This window comes from Rhineura floridana, chromosome 2 (genome assembly GCF_030035675.1).
Source record: "Rhineura floridana isolate rRhiFlo1 chromosome 2, rRhiFlo1.hap2, whole genome shotgun sequence".
NCBI lineage: Eukaryota > Metazoa > Chordata > Lepidosauria > Squamata > Rhineuridae > Rhineura > Rhineura floridana.
Genome location: NC_084481.1, coordinates 232,681,094 through 232,702,977, shown reverse-complemented (window position 1 = coordinate 232,702,977; position 21,884 = coordinate 232,681,094). Strand labels below are relative to the sequence as shown.

Genomic DNA, 21,884 nt, shown 5'->3' with positions numbered 1-21,884 from the left:
ATAGGATAATTGCTTACAGATTTCAGTTCCCCCCCCTCCTTCAGTGCTTTCTCTTTCAAAAACATGAATTTTACAGGAAGGCAGGGGAGGGGAAGCCATACAACCCAGAATTCTCTTGCAGAAGAATACCAGAGAAAGAGGGAAGAAAAGAGGGTGAATCACTCGCAATACCATAAAATGAAGTCAAACTGAACAAAAAGCTCAGTTTTAAAGATATTCTCCTGAAGGCCAAAGAGGGGAAAGAAATAAACATACATGAACCTGCCAATCTCTCCATTTAGTAGTCAGCTTTATAAATATATGGTACAGTGATCAAAACAAGTGACTAGAAAAACAGGGTTCTGCATCTTCCGTCAGCACAGTCACCTCACCAAGGTAGGAGGCCGGTCTTGCAGGGGGAGCCTTTTTGTACCCAAATCCATACCTGGGGAATCCCATGTGATACACATGATACACAGCATGATACACATTTGTGGTTTTTTGGCGCTGCAAGACTTTCCTCTCCCTGCACAAACCACAACACTGCTGCAGTTGCAGTGGGAAAAGTATGCTACTCGCCGGCTACATCAATGCTAGGTGTGCAATTGCCCAAGCTTTTGGAGGTCAGAAGTTAAAGATGCTCATCAGCTAGTTGCCATCACACAGAAATACACCTGCCAGCCAATTAACACAGATGCTTTTCCAGCTCCTGAGCATTTGGCTGGCAGGCTCTGGATGAAGTTCCCTGCTGGTAAAATAACTAGATATTAACTCTTCTCAGCGGAAATGCATTTCTTTCTATTAATCTTCATCAGGGGCTCTTTTTACCATGATCTATTAATCCAATTAAAAAGACCTGCCATCCTCAAGCTGCTGGCTCTGAAACAGTCCCATGGATATCTGCTTTGGGAAGAAAAGCCATTTCAAGCCTGCTGTCTTTCAAACTCAATCTAAAACTTAGTTACTCTTTAGTTTAGATCAGATACCAGTTAGAATATCCTGGCACGAAGTCTACAACTGCAGCACATTCATCCCGGGTTGGGAAGCTGTTGATGCGTTTGTAACATCAGCAGCCACAACAGCAAATCCTACCAATCTTTGCAGAATAGTAAGTGGAATGATGTCTGGATGGTTCTATGGAATATTTCTACGGAATAATGGGCTCAAGTTGCAGGAAGCCAGATTTCGACTGAACATCAGGAAAAACTTCCTAACTGTTAGAGCCATATGACAATGGAACCAATTACCTAGAGAAGTAGTGGTCTCTCTGACACTGGAGGCCTTCAAGAGGCAGCTGGACAGTCAGGAATGCTTCAATTTGGATTCCTGTACTGAGCAGGGGGTTGGACTGGATGGCCTTATAGGCCCCTTCCAACTCTACTGTTCTATGATTCTAGCGTAAATCCGCTACTAATGAGCTATTGGAGAGCCAGTGTGGCATAGTGGTTAGAGTGTTGGACTACGACCTGGGAGACCAGGGTTCGAATGACTGGGTCACCTTGGGCCAGTCACTGCCTCTCAGCCTCAGAGGAAGGCAATGGTAAACCCCCTCTGAATACTGCTTACCATGAAAACCCTCTTCATAGGGTCGCCATAAGTCGGAAATGACTTGAAGGCAGTCCATTTCCATTTCAACGCACTATTATTGCGTTAATAACAAGTTGCACAATATACCTGCAAAAAAACCCACAACAGACTGGAGGGGCTCTCAGCCTTGACACAGCTGTCCTGAGAACCCTAAAAAATTAGTCAGCATCTACGTGTTCTGCTGATCACCTCTGGGGAAGATTCAAATGGGCTGGACTGGATGGCTTCCTGACAGTTATGAGCCAGTTTTTATTAAGATCAGTATTTACCATGTGTCAATAATTTGGAAGGATTATTGGAAAGGGTGACCTCAAAGGGCTGAGGGGAAGATGTACAGACAGCAGTGAGTCCTCTGTCCCAATTTTGGGCTTGTCTGGCACCAGATGTGACTCACCCTTGTTCAGTATTCACACTGACTCTGCAACCAGAATGATCAAGGGGATGGAGCGACTCCCTTACGAGGAAAGGTTGCAGCATTTGGGGCTTTTTAGTTTAGAGAAAAGGCGGGTCAGAGGAGACATGATAGAAGTGTATAAAATTATGCATGGCGTTGAGAAAGTGGATAGAGAAAAGTTCTTCTCCCTCTCTCATAATACTAGAACTCGTGGACATTCAAAGAAGCTGAATGTTGGAAGATTCAGGACAGACAAAAGGAAGTACTTCTTTACTCAGCGCATAGTTAAACTATGGAATTTGCTCCCACAAGATGCAGTGATGGCCACCAGCTTGGATGGCTTTAAAAGAAGATTAGACAAATTCATGGAGGACAGGGCTATCAATGGCTACTAGCCATGATGGCTGTGCTCTGCCACCCTAGTCAGAGGCAGCATGCTTCTGAAAACCAGTTGCCGGAAGCCTCAGGAGGGGAGAGTGTTCTTGCACTCGGGTCCTGCTTGCGGGCTTCCCCCAGGCACCTGGTTGGCCACTGTGAGAACAGGATGCTGGACTAGATGGGCCACTGGCCTGATCCAGCAGGCTCTTCTTATGTTCTTATGGACATGCACAGGCCAGAAGTGCTGAATCTTGTGTCTTTCTTTCTAGGATGGGACATCGTTGTTATGAGAGTCACGTAGGACCAGCTCTATACAGAGAGTAAAAGGAGGTCCCTGGCCCAAAGAGCATGCAATCTAAACTGAGAGAGGGGGCAGGGGCAAAAATGACAAGGGACAAATAAGAGAAAATTCCGTCTGGGGTGAAGGTTAAGTACTTATAATGAAGTCTAGTCAAAAATGTAAATGTACTGCCTTCAAGTCAATTCCGACTTATGGCAAACCTATGAATAGGGTTTTCATGAGGCTGAGAGGCAGTGACTGGCCCAAGGTCACCCAGTGAGCTTTATGGCTATGTGGGGATTCAAACCCTGGTCTCTCAGGTCGTAGTGCAATTGGGGAAGCTACAGCCCTCCAGGTGTTATTGAACTGCAACACCCGTCATCAGCAGCCACTGGTGGATGAGCAGCTAACCAGAAGAAAAACAGTTGCTTGAAATGGCCCCAAAGGGCTTTAGGAACACAGGAACCTGCCCTATACCAAGCAAGACTGTTGGTCCATCTAGTTCAGTACTGCCTACACTGGCTGGCAGCAGGCTCCCCAGGATTTCAGACAGAGATTTCTAACCTTTCCCAACCCTACCTGGAGATGCCAGGGATTGAACCTGAGGCCTTCTACGTGCAAGGCAGATGCTCTGCTAGCAGGACTGTAGCCGTGCAGGATCTTGGGGGAGTCTTAGACCCTTTATTTTTGTGGGAGCAGGGTCCCAATGTCTCCAGCATCCCGAGAGCCAATCAGTATGAAAGGAAGAGTCTTCTAACATACTTCCTTGTCCCTTCCAGCTAAATGAAGCCAATCAGAATGAAAGGAGGTATGTCAGCCACTGAGAGGACTCTTCTTAGTAGCTAACATTCTTCCCCTGCATGCTTATTGGCTCCCAGGGATGCCTGTTGTTATGTGAGAAGGCATTAACAAGGATCTCATTCTGAACCCCACATTTAAAAAGCAGGGAGGGGGCATGGCTGTGACAAACATGAAGGGACCCTGCACTTCTGAATTTACCACTACACTGCTGTCCACTAGTGCTAAGGCCCTTCCTCCAAAAAGTGTGGCACTAATCCCAATAAAAGCTTTCTCCAACCTGGTGCCCTCCAGATCTTGTTGGACTACAACTTCCATCAGCTCCAGCCAGCGCACTGCCTTGGAGCAAGCCACGCCTGCGAAGGCAGATCTCGCAACACGCTGGTTGGCCTCTCAAGTGCCACTGGGCCCTTTGCCTAGATGGAAATGCACAAAATTGGGCTCTTCTCCAAATGGGAAGCAGAGATTGCCCTTTCCCCTCTTCATGTCGAGCGTGGCTTTGTTTCGTTTCGTTTCTTTCCTATCCGCAGGTTAATTGTTATATTCTTTTAAGTCACGCTCTCCACCTGTGCAAAGCCCCCACATTCCCTCTAATTCCCCCCTCTTTTTGTCTAAAAAAAAAAAGATTTGGAAGCCTGATGGTAGAATAAGGGTGGGGGAGAAATTTGATTCAGTTTGCATTTAAAGCCAAACTATTTAATTTGCACTTCTATAAACTATACAAGAACCAAAACAGAAAATTCTCCAAATTGTGCAATGCAATCCCTCCAGCCAAGTCATGCATACAAAAATTCATATACTAGGGTAACATGTATATAAAAAAAGCACGTATTAGTGAAAACAACATACAAAATGTATTATTTTAGGGGGAATTGTTCTGCAAAAATCTGTACCACAGGCAACATTGCACACAAATGTGTGTATGTATTGGGAGAAATCTGCACCAGAAAAAAAAGAAATCTCACATGGAAATGTGGAGAATTGAATTTAGGGTTTGAAAAATAGCAAACTGAGAGAAACCCACCTGCAAGGAGGGACTTGTGTTTTTGTTTGTATACAGCACCCAGCACAACTTTAGCTGGTTTCTAACTAATCGGTGGAGAGCCAGTGTGGTGTAGTGGTTAAGGTGTTGGACTACGACCTGGGAGACCAGGGTTCGAATCCTCACACAGCCATGAAGCTCACTGGGTGACCTTGGGCCAGTCACTGCCTCTCAGCCTCAGAAGGAGGCAATGGTAAACCCCCTCTGAATACTGCTTACCTTGAAAACCCTATTTATAGGGTTGCCATAAGTCGGAGTCGACTTGAAGGCAGTATATTTACATTTTAACTAATCGATGACAATACAAATCTCCCCCCCCCAATCTACCAGCTCACATAAGAAGTCTACAGTAGGGCCCCACATACGGCGGGTTACGTTCTGGACCCCCGCTGAAAAGCAAAAACCGCTGAAAAGCGGAACTCATTGAATAGAATGGCACGCGATGCCCGAAAATGGCCGTAAAAGCTGAACAAGTGCCGTATGAGAGGGGCTTTAGTCTAAGTGTGTCTAATTGAGACCGCTGTATTAGCGAATCGCAGCAAAGCGGGGCCCTACTGTACCAGGACGCAAGTCGCCATGCATCAGAGGTGGGACCACAAAGCTCTGGACAAGAAGTGGCCCTTGGCTTTCTTCCCCAGCTAGAGCCAGCTAAGTATTTTATTTGTTACATTTATGTCCCACCTGTTTTCTAAGAAGCTCAAGGTGGTTTTTATGGTTCCTCCCCCTCCCCGTTTTATCCTCACAACCACCCTGCGAGGTAGATTAGGCAAAGCCACTGGCCCAAGATCACCCAGTAAGCTTCAGGGCCAAGTGAGGATTTGAACCCTGGTCTGCCAGGCTATAGTCCAACACTCTAACCACTACACCACACCGGTTCAAAGATTTAAGAGGAACATAGGAAGCTGCTTTCTATCAAGTCAGACCCTTGGTCCATCTAGCTCAGGACTGTCTACACTGACTGGCAGCAGCTCTCCAGGATTTCAGACAGAGCCTCTCCCAGCCCTACCTGGAAATAACAGTAATTGGCATGGAACCTTTGGTGGCAAGCATAGCAGGTGCTGTACCCACTGAGCTACAACATGTTTCCTTCACCCACTGACTTTCCAAATACAAGGAGGCAGAATGGTGAGTGGTTGAGGGATCACACCAAAACTGGGAAGACGGCTCAGGGGGCCTCCAAACATCAGGAGAGAGGGCCAGAGCTCACCAGCAGCAGGGTAGCCAAAGGCGGTGCCTTCAGAGCTTGGAAAAGTTACTTTTTTGAACTACAACTCCCATCAGCCCCAGACAGCATGGCCACTGGATTGGGCTGATGGGAGTTGTAGTTCAAAAAAGTAACTTTTCCAAGCTCTGCCTTTGTTTTTAACTGTCAGCTCTGTGCATTCCACAGATCTGCAAGACATTTTTGGTAAAAAGCGACAAACAATAACAATAAGCAGTGGAAGGTTACACATTATTATCATGATCATTTGTAAAAAAGCATTTATTAATTGTGCCTTTCTGGCCCCAAGGGATTATTCAATACAAAAATATAACATCTGGATTGTATTTCCGCCTATGTTCTCATAGCCGAGAGTCCACTTCATCAGCTCTGTGAAGTTTTATCCTCAGTTGACTGGATTGTGGGCATGTAACACTCTCTCTCACACACAAAGAGGTGGGGCGGAAACGTACACAGTAGGTTCAAGTGGTAATGAAATGCAAAAAGAACAAACTGTGAAAACTCAGTTTACCCTTAAATGTATGCAGAACAAGCACAGCGACTGTTCACAACAGCAGTAGCTAGCATTGCTAATTAACACTTCTAGCAGAATAGGAAGCCACTGTCTCTATTCATGCCCAAATGGACAGAATCAAACTTTCAAAGACTTTCCAATTTAGCAGTTGCACACTGAGGACCCCTCTCTGAAGTTCCTTTGCTGGAGAATAGTAATGTTTAAATTGTATTTTAAATTGTTTTTAAAAGATGTGTTTTAAATTTGCATATGTGTTTTTAGTGTTTTTAGGTAGTGCAAACCGCCCAGAGAGCTACGGCTATGGGGCGGTATATAAATACAATAAATAAATAAATAAATAAACATGCCACAAGATGATTGTTTCTGCTGCAACACCCTAACACAATTACCCCTCTCTAACAAGCGAGACGCAAAAGCCACGTGGAACTCACCCACACTTTCCCCACAGCTATTATTCCACTGACAAGTAATGCTACATCGGTGCTGGCCTCCTGAAGACGCCCAACCACTGCTTCCAAAGACCACAATGTCTACAATTACTACTAATACACTTCAAGCACTTCACACGTTAGCTCATCAACCTGTACAACGAGCCTGCGAGGTAGGGGTTAGATGAAAGACTGAAGCTGATAGTGTCTTGTCTAAGACTATTTAGGGAATTCATGACAGAGGCACGGTTATAGTAACTTTCGTGATCCAAGCCCCCAGACCTGAATACCGCATCTTGATACCCCACTGGCATTGACTTCTGCAAGTAGCAATACCATAAACCTTCACATCTGGTCTAGGGGGCAACCAAAGGTAATCTGTGTCAAGAAGCAAGGCTGCACCATTATCTCAAATACTTCAGCATTAAGTAGAGCCCCACTCATACGGAAGGTTAGGTTCCAGACCCCCGCTGAAAAGCGGATCAGCTGTAGTGCGGGGGTCTGGAACCTAACCTGCTGATCGTGCCAGAGGAGGAGAAGATCTGCTGGAGCGCAGGGGTCTGATCACACCGGAAGAGGAGAATATCAGCTGTAGATCTTCCCCTCCTCCAGCAAGATCAGCTGAAGTGCGGGGAGCTCCAGCCCCCGCTCCAGCTGATCGCCCCGCTGGCACCATATTAACAGAACGCCAAGAAGTGGGGCGCCGAGAAGAGGGGCCCTGCTGTATTGTACAGTGCCTAAAATTGGGAAGTCAGATTCCGTAATCTACATGCAGAGCAAAGCTGGGGAATGTGTGGCTCTCCAGAAGTTGCTGGACTACAGCTACAATCCTTCTGGGCCTATGGCCGTATTGGGTTCTGGGGCTGATGATGTTGGACTCAGGCTCCTATCTGGAGGGCCAAGGTTCCTTCATCCCTGATGCAGAGGACTGTTTTCAAAAGGGTCATTTGCAGGAGAAATATTTGGCCCGGCAGAACAGAGCATATAGCGGCCTAAGAGCATTGCCCAGACGCAGCCCTGAAACAAACTTTCCTTTTAAACTCTTACAGATCGTAAGTGGAAATAACCCCCCTTATCTCCCTATCAGAGGGCCAGTCCTGGAGTCTCCACCAATCCCTCCGGGTCCAAGCATGGAGCATTATCATCCATCTCCTTTATCGTGTGGATCACAAAGTCCCCAAAACAACACAGGGAGGAAAGGGTTGGTGACGTAACTCTACCAGGCTGTTGAGACTCGCACTGGTGGGCCCCAGGGGTTTGGGGAAAAGAACTGTGGGACTTACAGGAATGTAAGAAGCTGCCTTTGTTTTTGGAATTTTTTTTTCTGCTTCTGGAAAATTCTGCAAATTACTCAGGAAGACAGACGGACTAATGTTAGCATCTTGGAAGAAGCAAAGATCACCAGTGTTGAAACAATGATTCTTCAACATCAACTTCGCTGGACCGGCCATGTTGTCTGAATGCCTGATCACCGTCTTCCAAAACAGCTACTTTACTCCCAACTTAAAGATGGAAAACAGAATATCGGTGGACAGCAAAAGAGGTTGAAAGATGTTCTTAAAGAGAATCTAAAAAAATGTAATATGAGCATTGAGAACTGGGAAGTCTTTGCCCATGAAAGTCCCAAATGGAGGTCGGCTATTATCAAAGGTGCTGTGGGCTTCGAAGAAGCATGAACACAGGGTGAACGGGACAAACGAGCTAAGCGGAAGGTACGTCAAGCAAATCCTCATCGCAACCATCTTCCATCTGGAAACCTATGTCCTCACTGTGGGAGGCTGTGTGGACCTAGGATTGGCCTCCACCGTCACTTATGGACCCACCATTAAAGACCTTATCTTGGAAGACAACCTTACTCGGTTACGAGTGATCACCAGCAGTAGTAGCGAGTTAACCATTAGTCCACTTAGCTCAGTCTACACTGACTGGCAGAAGCTCTCCAGGATTTCAGGCAGGAAATCTTTCCCTGGAGATGCTGGGGGTTGAACCCGGGACCTTCTCCATGCAAGGCGGATGCTCTGCCACTGAGCTACAGCCCTTTCCCTGTTAAATGCCTTGATGTAGTTTGAGCACATCCACACACTCAGGGCGGTTTCATTTGCCTCTGGTCTTGCAAACTGTCAGCCAACATGTTTCCCATGCCAGGACTAAGTCTCAGAACACCTTAAGTGTTAAACCAAGGATAGGGGACCCTGTGGTCCTCCGGATGTCATTGGGACTCCCATCCGTTCCAAGCAGCCAGCATGGCCAATGGTTGGGGACAATTATTATTATTATTATTAATTATAATTTATTTCTATCCCGCCTTTTGGCCAAAAGGCCCTCAAGGCGGCGTACAAAAACACAAATATAGAAGTATATCAATAAAAACAATACAATTTACAAAAATGAAATAACAAATAACATTAATAAAAAAGCAGCAATTCAACTTCCAGTGAAAATACAATATACTGAATAAATATAAATAGAGTCCACTGCAACATCCGGAAGGGGCCACAGGTCTGCCATCCTCACATTAAGTGGGACATTTCTGGGCATCCAGAGCCCATGTCCAAACCACAAGTAAGCACAGCCTTTGGGTGAAAAGCTTGCAAGCCAGAAGCATGCAGGCAAGATATGTTTAGTGCTGAACCTGTTATTTCCAAAAGAACTCGATGCAGCTGAAAAACGTCTCCCAAGTACGCCCCATCCCAGCTGATCCAGCCAAGAGAGAGAGAGATCCCACTTATCCTTCTGGCTGCTTGCAGGGTTTAGAAGAAAGTCCAGCCAAGCAGCAAGCTCAGCCCTCAGAGGCACCCCACACCGCAGCACCCCACATGTTGCAACTTTTTCTGGAGACCCCTTCCAGGCACACACATTGGGGAAGGAGGTCCTTGCTGGGCGAGCTGCCAGCCACCAGCTCTGTCCCACAACCCTCCCAGTGAGATGGATATAAAACTTTGGGCTCCCAAACTCTAACCCGAAGTGAACACACTGCCCCAGAAAATAACCCTCCCCACTTTGCAGGGGGAACAAAGCTTCACCCGCCCCCCCAAAACCGGTAAAGCTCCTGCCCCAAAGAAAGGCCACCCCGTCCCCAACCGGATTCAAAACAATCCAGAATCCCAAGACGGAGAGGCTCGACTTCATACGCTTGTCCCTTCGGAAATCTTAGCACTACCCCGTGTCCCCCAAAAGAAGACTCTCGCCAGCCTCCCAGGCGCGCTTGTGCACCTTGCCTCGAAGGACCCCCCCCCAAATCCCAACCCCGTGAACCGTCCCAACTTCGCCCCGAGAGCCAGTCCCCGAGGGACGCCCCACGAGAGCCCCTTCCTCCCTCCCCCCCGCCCCCCACAGGCGAGCTCCGGACCCCGCAGCCCCCACCCAACCCAACCCAACCCAACCCAACCCAACCGGCGGCTCTGGGGCAGGAAAGCCGGGACGAGGGGCTGCCTCCTTCTCAAGGCACCGGCCGGGGCGCGGGACGGCGCTTGCCGCGCTGGGCTCTCACCTCGGCCAGGCAGACGGGCTGGCTCCCGGCGGCGCGCTCCCTCGACAGACACCCCTTCTGCCCTCGCCGCGTCGCTCCGGCTCCTGCTGCAGCCGCCGCCGCCCGCGCCTCCCCACACTGAGCCCAGGAGCCGACTGCAGCCGGGCTCGCTACACAGGGAGGGAGCCAAGCCGGAGACCGTACCAAGCGCCGCGGCGGGGGTGGCCGGCGCCCCCACTCGAGGGCGCTCCCGCAGCGCCACAGCCCAGCGCTCGGCGGGATGAGGGAGAGGACGAGAGGGGGAATCCTTCGGCCGCGCTTTTCCTCTCGCCCCCCTCTTCCTTCCTTCCTTGGTACGGCCCCTTCCCAGTGCACAACATGCCCCCAGCTGGACGCGGCCGGGGAGGGCTTGGCGGAGAAGCCAAGGCAGGAGAGGTGCGGAGGCGCAAGACTTGTCGCCCTTCGCTCTCAAAGCGCTCGCGGCCCCCAAGATGTGTAGAAGTTGGTTGGGCTCCCCAAGAGGGAAAGAAAGGCACTCTGCACGTGTTGAGAGACACCCTTTTTATCATTCTGGCCTGACTACCCTGTTGAGTTAAGAAAGTAGCTGAGCTGTCCGTCGATCAAAGAAGCTGTTGTCAATTAATTATTTGAGCAGAAATCGGGGTGTTTTTTTTAAAAAAGTTCAGGTATTCAAATAATTAACTTTTTAAAAAAACCACTGCCAATTTAATCGGGGGGGGGGGCACCTTTGAAATAACCAGATGTGATTAATTAATCCAACAGTCTGCATCTGTCCTGGAATTGCTTTTTAAGATGTTTTTAAAGTTTTTTCAGAAAGATGTTTTTAAAGATGTTTTCTTTTAACATGTTTTAAAGTCTGTTTTTAAGATGTTTTAGAGTGTTTTTAATGTTTTTGTTTGCCGCCCTGGACTCCTACTAGGAGGAAAGGCGTGATATAAATCAAATAATAAAGATGCTTTTGTTTTAATATATTTTAAAGTCTGTTTTTATGATGTTTTCAAGTGTTTTTAGTACTTTTGTTTGCCGTCCTGGGCTCCTGCTGGGAGGAAGGGCAGGATATAAATTTAATAATTAACTGGCCATAATAATAATTATTATTTAACTGAAATGTTGCAGCCATAGCCAAAGTGTATCTGGGGAGGCAAGATCATGTAATAATACAGATTATGGGCCAGCGTCGGCGGTTGGCATTGTCAGGCACCCGACGACGTCTATGCCCTAGTAGGGCCCCGACTGCTGATTTCTAGAGCAGCCTTCCCTGGAGCCTTCCATAAGTTGTTCGGCTATTTTTGTTTATTTTTTAAAAAAGGACATACCGCCTTTCATTGATAACCTTTGGAGCCGTTCACAATATGCATAAAAATATAAATCAAGTAAATCACAACAGTAAAACATCTGGCTAAAACTTAATTTCAGCAACGACAGCAACCGGATCCAGCAAAGCAAAATTCAGTGTCGGCAAGCCAGAAATTCCCTGGGTAAACAGAAAGGTGTTTAATGTTCTGTGAAAGTGCTCCATCATTGATGCCGTCCTGACTTCCATTGGGAGCTCGCCCTACAAGCAGATGCCACAGTGAGAAAGGGCCCCCTCCAAACTTCAGTAAGCCGTGGTGACAGAGGTGAAGCCCGCCTAAAACCAAGTTCCCTCCCCTTTCCCAAACTTTTCCAGTTTTTCTTCACAAAAAAATGCCCCCCCCAATGATTTCCCCCACAATTTTTCCAGTTTTTTTCCTGGGCCTTCACATCTCTAGCCATGGTACAGTCAGAAGGGCCTCATCCGAAGAATGTAGCAATCTTGGCTGTAATTCCCATCATTCCTGCCCGTTCGCCATGCTGGTTTGGGCTGATGGGAGTTGTAATTCGAAACATCTGGAGGGGACCAGGTTGGGGAAGGCTGCCCTAGGCAGGGGTAGCCAACCTGATGCCCTCCAGAGGCACAACTCCCATCAGCCTTAGTCAGCACAGCCTGTAGGCGGGGCTGATGGGAGTTGTAGTCCAAAAACATCTGGAAGGCTTCCTGTTGGTGAAGGATGGAATATACCAACAGTTCTCAAACACAGGAGGGGGAGAGGGAGAGCAAGAGAAGAAGTGGTGCGTTTGCAGGAAGGAAGGTTGAGTTTAAAATTAGAAAGAAAGCAGGGAGAAAAAAGGGAGAAAAGAATCCTGGGCTGAAATCCAGCGAGCTCTGTTATGTATATGGAAGTTTTAGATACGCACTGCAGGGACCCAGTTTTTCCTTTCCTGAAGCAGCAGTGACTAACGTGCCACATTGCAACCAGCTTGCAGCACATCAGGAGAATTGTTCTTTTTTGGGTGGGGGGGAGAAGGAAGGACGGACAAAAGCCAAGCCACATGCAGGGGTCTCCCCACATGACCCCATAGGCAGCAGGTTTGAGCTTTTTTATATTATTGTTTTTAAAGCAACATACAAAAGTATATGAAAGTACCAAAAGCAACAAAATTGTTCTCACTGTGATTTGCAAAGCACAATAAGAAAGCCCAAACAGGCCGGCATGATATCCATGGATTACAACTCCTCAGGGAAATCATTTGAGCATTTTTGAACAGTACACCTAGCAATGCTATGTCTGGAGTGACAGGAAGAAGAGACATACAGAAGCCTGGAAATCGTTTACTTTTGGCTAATAGCTTCTTTAACAGCTATTAAAAAGACAACATCAGGGTGTGCTCCAGTTGGACTGCACCCTCCCTGCCCCCCTTCTCACAGGGCTAGCTTTACATTCAGGTGTGGGGAACCCTTGGACCTCTCTGGACATTGCTGGACTACCAACTCCCAGCAGCCCCAGCAAGTATGGTCAATGGCCAGGAATAATGGGAGTTGTAGTTCAGCAACATCTGGAGGGTCAAAGGTTCCCCACCCCTGTTTTATATCATTTATATGTTTTCGTATTTTAAAATTGTTAACTTCCATGAATGCCTTGGCAGCAAGGTAGTATATAAATGCAAAAATAATAATGATGATGGCTGATGGCTACTAGCTATTACTTAGACTTACTGGTAAAGTGGGCTGAAATTGGTATTTTCAGTGTGTGTATATACAGCATGTGTGTAATCTGGCTGGGTGGGTGCATGGGGAGGGTCTGGGGGAAGAACATTTTGGCACTTTAATAACCTGATTCTGGGCATGTTTTCTTAGAAGTTAAGTTCTAGGGTGGCCACAGTGTCCTACTTTATTATGGAGGACTGATCTCTGTGAAGGGCAGTCTAGTCTAAGTCACATTTAACGATAATGAATTCTAAGAAGGGAGACCTGCAGGGTGTTTGAAATAGCTCATCAACAGGGAGCACCTGAGCTGCAGACTGAGCATGCACAGAGGTCACCTCGTTCCCCACTATGGGGAGACCTATTGCATTTCTATTTAAATTATAGTAATTGTTTTTATATTTGCATCTATAAATATATAAATTAGCACAGGCTAACTTTATGTGTTCTCTCTCTCGGCAATTCAAACGTGGCCACCCCAGGACGCCCCACTGAGTTCAGTGGCACTTGCTCCCAAATAAGTGTGTGCAGAATTGCAACCTGAGTAAGAGATATTGCAGGTGCACTGGAGTATAGAATGCTCAGTGTGCAGCTGAGAGCCTTGGGGATGTCTCAGCCATTGTCTGGATTAAAAAGAAACACCCTCCCACATGTCCATTTATGAGATATTGGATGAAATGTGTTAGTTAGTTAGTTATTCTTTATTTATATCCCGCCATCCTTCCAATACTGGAACTCGCAGCGGCTTCCAGATAAAAGCACATATAATTAAAACATACAGAATCTACATTAAAATGAAATTAAACTACATCCAATATTAAAACCAATCATACTGTGTGTGTTTTTAAAAAATGCTGTGGGAGTCCCTGAGGGAAAATACAGACTGCAGTACAGAGAGCTGGTGTGCCTCAAAACTCAGAGCTAAATCTGTCATTCACCTGAAATACAGTCTCTCTCTCTCTCTCTCCCGCTCACCATCCCTCTCTTTGGGGTTTGCGCTATGCTAAATCTGCAAATGCAGAATGAAAGTTCTTCTGCAGGAACAAACAGCTGCTGGCTATAATTCTAAGCTAGGGATGGCTGGAGAAATTTGATTCAGTTCGCATTGAAAGGCGAACCTCCCTAACAGGCACTTTCCAAAACAGTATGCGAACCCAAAAGGCAGATCGCCTTCGAAACTGGCGCTTCTCCAAATTTTGCAGTGCAGTTCTCTAGCCATGTAATGTGTACAAAATGCACGTGCTAGAGTAACGTGGGCATAAACCGCATGTGTCAGTGAAAATAAAGTACAGAAAGCCTTCACCTTAGGGAATGTCGTTCTGCACAAATGTGTATATTAGGCAAAATTGCATACGAATATGCGTAAATGAGGAGAAATCACAGTGACTTTTTGCAAGGACTCTTTTCTGTTTGCAAACTGTTACAGTCATGTGGAGAAACGAAGAAACGAAAAATGAGACACAGAGTGGACAGATCTGCTCATCCCTCTCTGAGCTCATGTCGTTCAGATTCCTTCTACAATTGCATTTCATAGATACTCAAAAACAAACATAGGTGGGCCTTTGGTCTGATCGGGCTGTGGTCTTCTTATGCTCTTACCACGGCTTTCAGTTTTGTCCTCCTAAGGGAGTTCCCAGACTCTTGCCGTTTTCAGGTGGAATTCAACTCCTACTGGCCAATTCAGGTTGTGCAATTAAAAGTTTTAGTCGGCGCTCTTGGGCAGCAAGATTGCTTTCTCCCAAAATCAAATAAGGAAAGTGACAGGATAATGCCTTGGAAAGTGTGGAATAATAACAGCTTGGCGCAATGTCGCCTAACCTCCCCACAAAGAGATCTCCCCCCCCCATGCCCCGGCCACCAATCTACTACTGTGATAATAATAAATGTAACAGGAAAACCAGTAATGCATTGTCACAAATGTAAACTAGAGAAGCAAACTACAATGTTATACCATAAATGTGTACATGTGCAGTAAGCCTGGGCAGTGCCATTTTTACTACAATAGTTAAGAACATAAGAGCCTGGCTGCTGGATCCGGCCAAAAGGGGCGCATTTGGTCCAGCATCCTGTTCTCACAGTGGCCAGTCAGATGCTCCAGTTGGAAGCCTGAAAGCAGGACCTGAGTACAAGGGCAACTCTCTCCTCCTGCAGTTTCCAGCAACTAGTGTTCAGAAGCATGCTACCTGCAACACCAGAGGTAGTACATCATGGCTAGTAGCCTTATAGTAGTCACTGAGAGCCTTATTAGCTTCCTAGTACCTCACAGGTTTCTTGTTCAGATTTCCACCATTTGGCCAGAGTGAGAGGGAAAGGAAAGGTCTTGCATTGTGGTCTGCACCAGCCAACAGTTAAAAAGGCCACATTGACCAGCACAATTGGAGCAAACTGCTACAGTTTACACAGACACCACTCACTAGCGCTGGTCCAGATGGATGGGAGGCAAGAAACGTTGAAGAGAAGGTTGGGCCAGAGTGCCAACGCCAATGGCAGCAGGAGTGGGTTGTTTTTGATGGATGAGCCCCTTAAAAAGTTGTAAAAGTTGCCCTTTGTACTGCCCATCTGCCTCCCAGCAAAGTGGAATCCAAACGACAGCCAAGGGGACAATTGCCGACAGCGCCATGCTGATGGGGACACGGAATTCACTCACTGAAATTTAGGGGAGCTCTTAGCTCACTCCCTTTCTGCCATTAGCTAAACCCCTGAGGGTGTTTTAACACAGTGCGATGGGGTGTAGAGTTACATCGCTCCTACTGCACACTGTAAAAATACATTCCTTTCAGAAGACGCAAGATTTCTGTACAATCTTCTCAGGGGAAGCCAGGGCCAGATCTATGTTCTTCTGTCCTTCGTGACCAGCCTTGGGTGGCCCTGTGCCCTATTTTACAGAGGACAGTCCTCAATTTGAAGGAGTCCATTGTATGAAGGGCTGCCTGGTGTAAAGATTACGAAACGTAAGAAGGGAGACCTCCGGGGCGCCTGTCAGCAGTAAGCAAAAAGCTCTGGGTGAACCAGTGGTGCATTGCACCTCAGACCACCTTTTCTCTCTGCCTTCTCTTGCAGCCCTCAGACAGACACTCTTCAGCAGCTGTTTAGACCAGGAAAGGCCGACCTCTGTATTCTGAATACACAACAGAGGTCAGCTTTAACAGAGAATCCCCCTGTAATATTTATTTATTGCATTTCCGCCAAAGCCCTCAAGGTGGTTAACAATTTTAAAATATTAAACAACTAAATGGTGTAAAATGTAACACATGTAACAGAGAAGAGGGCCATGTTCACACCATACATTTATTCCACTATTATTCCACTTCCCCCAAAGAATCCTGGGAAGTGTAGTTTCCGAAGGGGGCTGAGAGTTGCTAGGAGACACCCTATTCCCCTCACATAGCTACAATTCTCAGAGTGGTTTAGCGGCCAATCCCTCTTCCCAGGCAACTCTGGAAACTGTAGGTCTGTGAGGGGGAAAGGAACTCTCAGCACCCTTCACAAACTACATTTCCCAGAATTCTTTAGGGGAAGCCATGACTGCTGAACATGGAATCATAGTGGAATAAATGTGTGGTGTGAATATGGTCCAAAACTTTGCAATTCAGCAACCTGATATGACCCACAGTATGGAGTTGCAGTGGATGACATTTGCTGATAAAGAAAAATGGGTCATTACACAATGCTCTATGGAATGACTTATATGTACCAGAGCCTGGAAAAGTTACTTTTTTGAACTACAACTCCCATCAGCCCCAGCCAGCACGGCCACTGGATTGGGCTGATGGGAGTTGTAGTTCAGAAAAGTAACTTTTCCAAGCTCTGAATACTGGATATTTATGAGAATTTTTGGCCAACAATAGCAACAATATACTTGAGACAGAAAAGACCAATATGATCCCGATGTGCGTTTGTGGGGGAACGGATGAAGACAGGCTGGATCTGGGTGATTCTATTTGTCAAAGAGCGTGCTGTGACTGAGTACAGATCTATCAATTTTGGTTTCAGTTTCTCATTTTTTAAATCTTAGGTTCAGTTCTCCACTTCTCTGCATCGGTCTGTTATTTTTAAAAACACAGTCCTCAGGAAAACTCATCAGCATTTTAGGGTCAAGTTCACCTAATATACACATTTTTGGAAGCTTTCCCCTAATAAAATGCATTTTCACCAATATATGCATTTTTATGCACACTTTCCCCTAACATACATATATTTGTACATATTATTTTGTAAGAGAACTGCGCCACCAAATTCAGAGAAGCACAGTTTTCAAAGGATAGCGGTGTTTCTGTTCCATTATTGTTTCAGAAAGTGAAAATTAGGTAGGTTTTTGCATTAAAATCTGAACCAAACCGAATTTTGCCATGTCCCTAGTTGTGGGCTAGTTTTATGTTTTGCTAACCCTAGGGTCTGGCTCAGTAAAAGATATGCTAGGTGGGCCTTATGGGAGCTGTAGTCCAAAATATCTTGAGGACACCAGGCTAGGGTAGGGTGCCTTATAGCCTACATTGGTGAGATGATGTAATTATGACCTGCCCAGCTCTGCAACCAGAAGCAATGCATTTCATCTGAAGGCCAATCTTGGCTTGAAGGTTTTTGTTAGGGAATGTTGGTGTTGATGGTCATGGTGGAAATACTCATTTAAAAAACGCTTTACCTGTATATGTAGAAATCTAATGAAGTCCATGCAAAGTCTCCTCCACAGTCTGGTTCTTCTGTGTTGTCATAGACTAGCCATGAGCTACCGACAGCCGTTCTCTGTTGATCAGCTTTACAAGGGTCCCCTTTGCTGATGTTTTTATATAGTGGAAGAGTGATGAACCGGAAGGCCAAGGTGGGCAAAAAGCGCCTGTCACGTCTGAACACCCAATGAGAACTTCTACGTTTGTCTTTGTTATTTTCTCTCACTCCTGAGGTCACCAAGGAGCTGTTTGGAAAGAACATAAAGGTGGTTACTGTGAACAGAAATGGGGTTATTGATGACAAGTGTTGTAAAAACCATATTGCTTTAGCAAGATAATCCCATGCTAGTTCTACAAAAGCAAGTCTACTCAGAATAATTCCTACCACATTGTGGGGATTCCTCTCAAGTAAGCATGCACAGGACTACAGCTATGCAGTCTATTCTTGTGCATGTTTACTTGGAAGTAAGCCACATTGTAAGTGGGTCTTACTTTCCCCTAAGACAGCAAGGAACTACAGCTTTCAGTCTCCATCTTCAATGACAGCACTTTTTCACAGGATTTTTTTTTTAAAAATGATTTTAATAGATAAGCAGCAACTAACAGAACAAGTGTCCTTAGATGGAAAGATCTGTCAGTTTTGATTGTCTCATTTTTTCCCTAATTTTAAATTCAGATCTCTACATTTCTACAGCAATTTGTGAATTATTATTTTTTAAATCCTCATGAATTTTTAAATCCTCATGGTCCCAGGCTATGGTCTGAAGGCACATGAGCCAGCACAGGTCTGGTCAGTGCCTGGATGGGAGACTGCCTGGGAACCATATGTATGCTGCCTTGGGTTTCTATCATGAAAAGAAAGGTGGGGTATAAATGTAATTATTAATAATAATAGTAATAATAAAATTAATTGGCATTTTGGCACTGATTTCTCCATTGTTGCAAGCCATTTCTTGTCATATTTTTTCTATGTTATTTTCACTCATATGTTCATTTTTATGTACACTTTCCCCTAACATACGCATTTTTGTAGATTTTGCTTGGAGAACTGCATCACAAAATTTGGATAAGTGTGAAATTCGAAGGATGGCTGTGTTTCAGTTCTCAAATCGTTTAGGAAAGTGCGGATTTGATAGATTTGGCTTTAAATGCGAACCTTCTCCCCCATCCCTATTTAAAATATTTTTTCAATATTTTTTTGTTCTTAAATGAACACGGAGCAGCAGGCAAGTACCCAGATAGGCAATCCTTAGCTTGTAAAGGATCGTCAGTTCCCTCCTCTCAAATAGCATGTTCTTAGAGTCTTCTCCCTTCCTTTATTCCACTGTCTTATCCACTGGTTACATTCAGTTTGATATACAGTTTCTCTTCAAGGAGTGTAGTTGTCCAGGGTCTTGGGGGGGACTTAGACCCCCTACCTTTTGGGGAGCAGGGTCCCAGCAGGATCCCTATTTGTCCAGTATCCTACAAGCCACTGCATGAAAAGGGAGCGTGTTATCTATTGGGAAGAGCCTTCTAACATGCTTCCTTGTCCTTTCCTGCTGATTGGAGCCAATCAGAGTGAAAGCAGTCAGACACTGAGAAGACTCTTCTCAGTAGCTAACTCCTCTTTCATGCTTATTGGCTCCTAAGGATGTCTGTTGCTGTGGGAGAAGGCATTAACAAGGACCTCGTTCTTAACCCTGCAGCAAAAAAAGGGAGAAGGGGAATGGCTGCAACTAGCATGAAGGCACCCTGCACTTCTGAATTTGCCACTACGCTGTTGCTGTCCAGCTGCCACCCAAACCAGTCCAGATGTGTTCAGCAGTTAGTGGTCACCAGCCATCAGAAGCCATTACTGTTCATTGCAGCAAGCAAATTCAACAATTCCCATTCGAGGAGGCTCTTTAGGTTGCCATCCAAAATCTTGGCTGGCAGCAGCAAGGGTTGATGGGAGTGTTGTAGCCACGGCTGCATCCACATCCCCACAGCCAGGATGGAAGGGGTGACCTGGGGAGGAGATATGCCCCATTGCTGCACCAGCTCTTCAGCTAGCCCAGCAGAGAGGCCTGGATCAGGCCCGTTGTTGCCATGCGACGGCAACAGGGCCAGCTCACGATCAGTGAATCCTGTGCCAGTCCAGCCCTGCCTCCTGTCTATCCCCAAAATGCCCCATCTCAGGGGTTTCCACTGGCTACTGCCAGCAGTGCCATTTGGGCACCCACATTGGGGCGCTCCTCGTCAGTGGGACTCCCTCATGGGCAGTTCAGCTCTCCCGCCAGCAGAGGCCAGTAGAGCCAGGCAGGGCTAGGCAGAGAGGCAGCCCAGAGAGGCGCCATCAGCACAGTGGATCGGGAGTTTGGATTGCTCTGTTTGCTGCTAACTATACAAAGCTTAGAGAACAGAGATCACTTGATAGCTCTAACAACATTTTCTTTTTCATTGCATTTGAGAATATTCTGCAAGCAATAATCAAGTTGAACGACCCTTCAGCACTGTGGAAGACGATTGTTTCCAGTATGAATGTTCACACTGATTCCAACTAGGGATGGGTGAATCTGTCCATTTCAATTTGTTTCCTATTTTCCCAGTCCTAAGTTCAAATCTCTACATTTCCACATGTTTGCCTTTTCTTTTTTTGAAAAAGTCCTGATAAAAATTAATTAGCACATTAGTGTCAATTTATCCGAATACATGTTTCTATGCATTCTTTTGCCAAATATACACATTTTTCCAAAGCAGTTGCCTTTAATATACATTTTGTATGCTATTTTTGCAAATATATGCATATCTTCATGCACGCTTGATCCTAGTACATGCATTTTGTACACATTACTTGGATGGAGAACTGCATTGCAAAATGTGGAAATTTCAGAGGACGCCAGTGTTTCAGTTTGCATTTTATTTTGGAAAGTGCAAATTGGACAGATTTCATCTTTAAGTACGAACTGAATTGAATTTCCCACCCATCCCTAATTCCAAATGAGTGCTTGTTGCCTCTGGTTCCTGTCTGCTGCCTTGGCATACAAGGTGAAAGGAACAGCCACTTTTAAGGCTATAGTCCCCATCATCTGAAATCAACGGATGCATACACCCCTGCAAATAGCCAGCTCTTTCAGGTGTCATCAGGATCACTGCACCAATGCTTTTCCACATCTCGCACAATGGCAGGACTCCTGCAGAAGATGTTTAGGAATGCTCCAGCATATTTTAAAACTTTACTCTCTGCCACCCACTGCCAGCTTCTCATTTGATCTCTGGGCTCAGACCGCAAAAAGCATGACTAATGCACAGATGCTGAAAACATTTACTGCATGGAAACGCTGACCGGGCATGTGGGCATCCACGACAGATCCTTACCACAGTGTTTTCACAGCCCGTGGAGGTTTATGCAGTAGTGCTTACTTTGTGCATGATGGTGTCTCTTGGAAGGTGCTATGGCTGCAAACTCTTCCGAGGAAAGAGTTTGAAAACAAAACCGGCAAGGATCGCTGTGCTACAATATAAATTGGGTGGGTTTGATGGGAAGTGGAGCTCAAAAACAGCTGGGGGCAAAGGTTGAAAAACACTGGCCTATATTGATCGGCAGCAGTTCTCCAAGGCTTCAGATATGGAATGCTGGCAGCCCTAACCGGAGATGTGGGGGATTGTTTTTGAAAGGCGTTGTAAACATGTTTTGTTTTAATATATTTGAAAGTCTTTTGTTTTTAAGATGTTTTAAAGTGCTTTTGTGTTATTGTTTGCTGCCCTGTGCTCCTTCTGGGAGGAATGGAGGGATACAACAACAAGACCCTCTAAGATTGTGAATTGCAATTAATTTTATCGTATTGTTTTGATGTCTGCCATAGCTCTGTCACCAAGCAGTCTCATGTTAACATTTATATTTTTATATTGTATTGTGGTCGGTTGACTGAAATAAAATTATTCATTCAACAACAATAATAATAACGATGACGATGATTGAACCAGGGACTTTCTGCGTGCCAAGTCGATGCTCTGTCTCTGAGCTACAGCCTGTTCATACTATGAACCAGAACCCCCAAACAACTGGCCTTGCATTTAGCACAGCTGCTTCTGTATATCTCCCTAATCACCCATTAATATATAATGCCCATTACAAGA

General features: G+C 45.8%; 1 protein-coding gene across 3 annotated transcripts in view; it reads right to left on the bottom strand.

Moving 5' to 3' along the window:
* The window catches only part of FRMD6 (FERM domain containing 6), a 189,424-nt gene that overhangs the window by 87,553 nt on the left and 79,987 nt on the right, over positions 1–21,884 (bottom strand). For 2 of the 3 annotated variants that reach the window (XM_061612534.1, XM_061612533.1), the window contains one exon: positions 17,759–18,028. The gene's annotated coding sequence lies outside the window, so the exon portion shown is untranslated. Of the gene's footprint in view, positions 1–10,112; positions 10,432–17,758; positions 18,029–21,884 lie in introns of those variants that run through there. The other variant, XM_061612532.1, reaches the window with a different exon arrangement.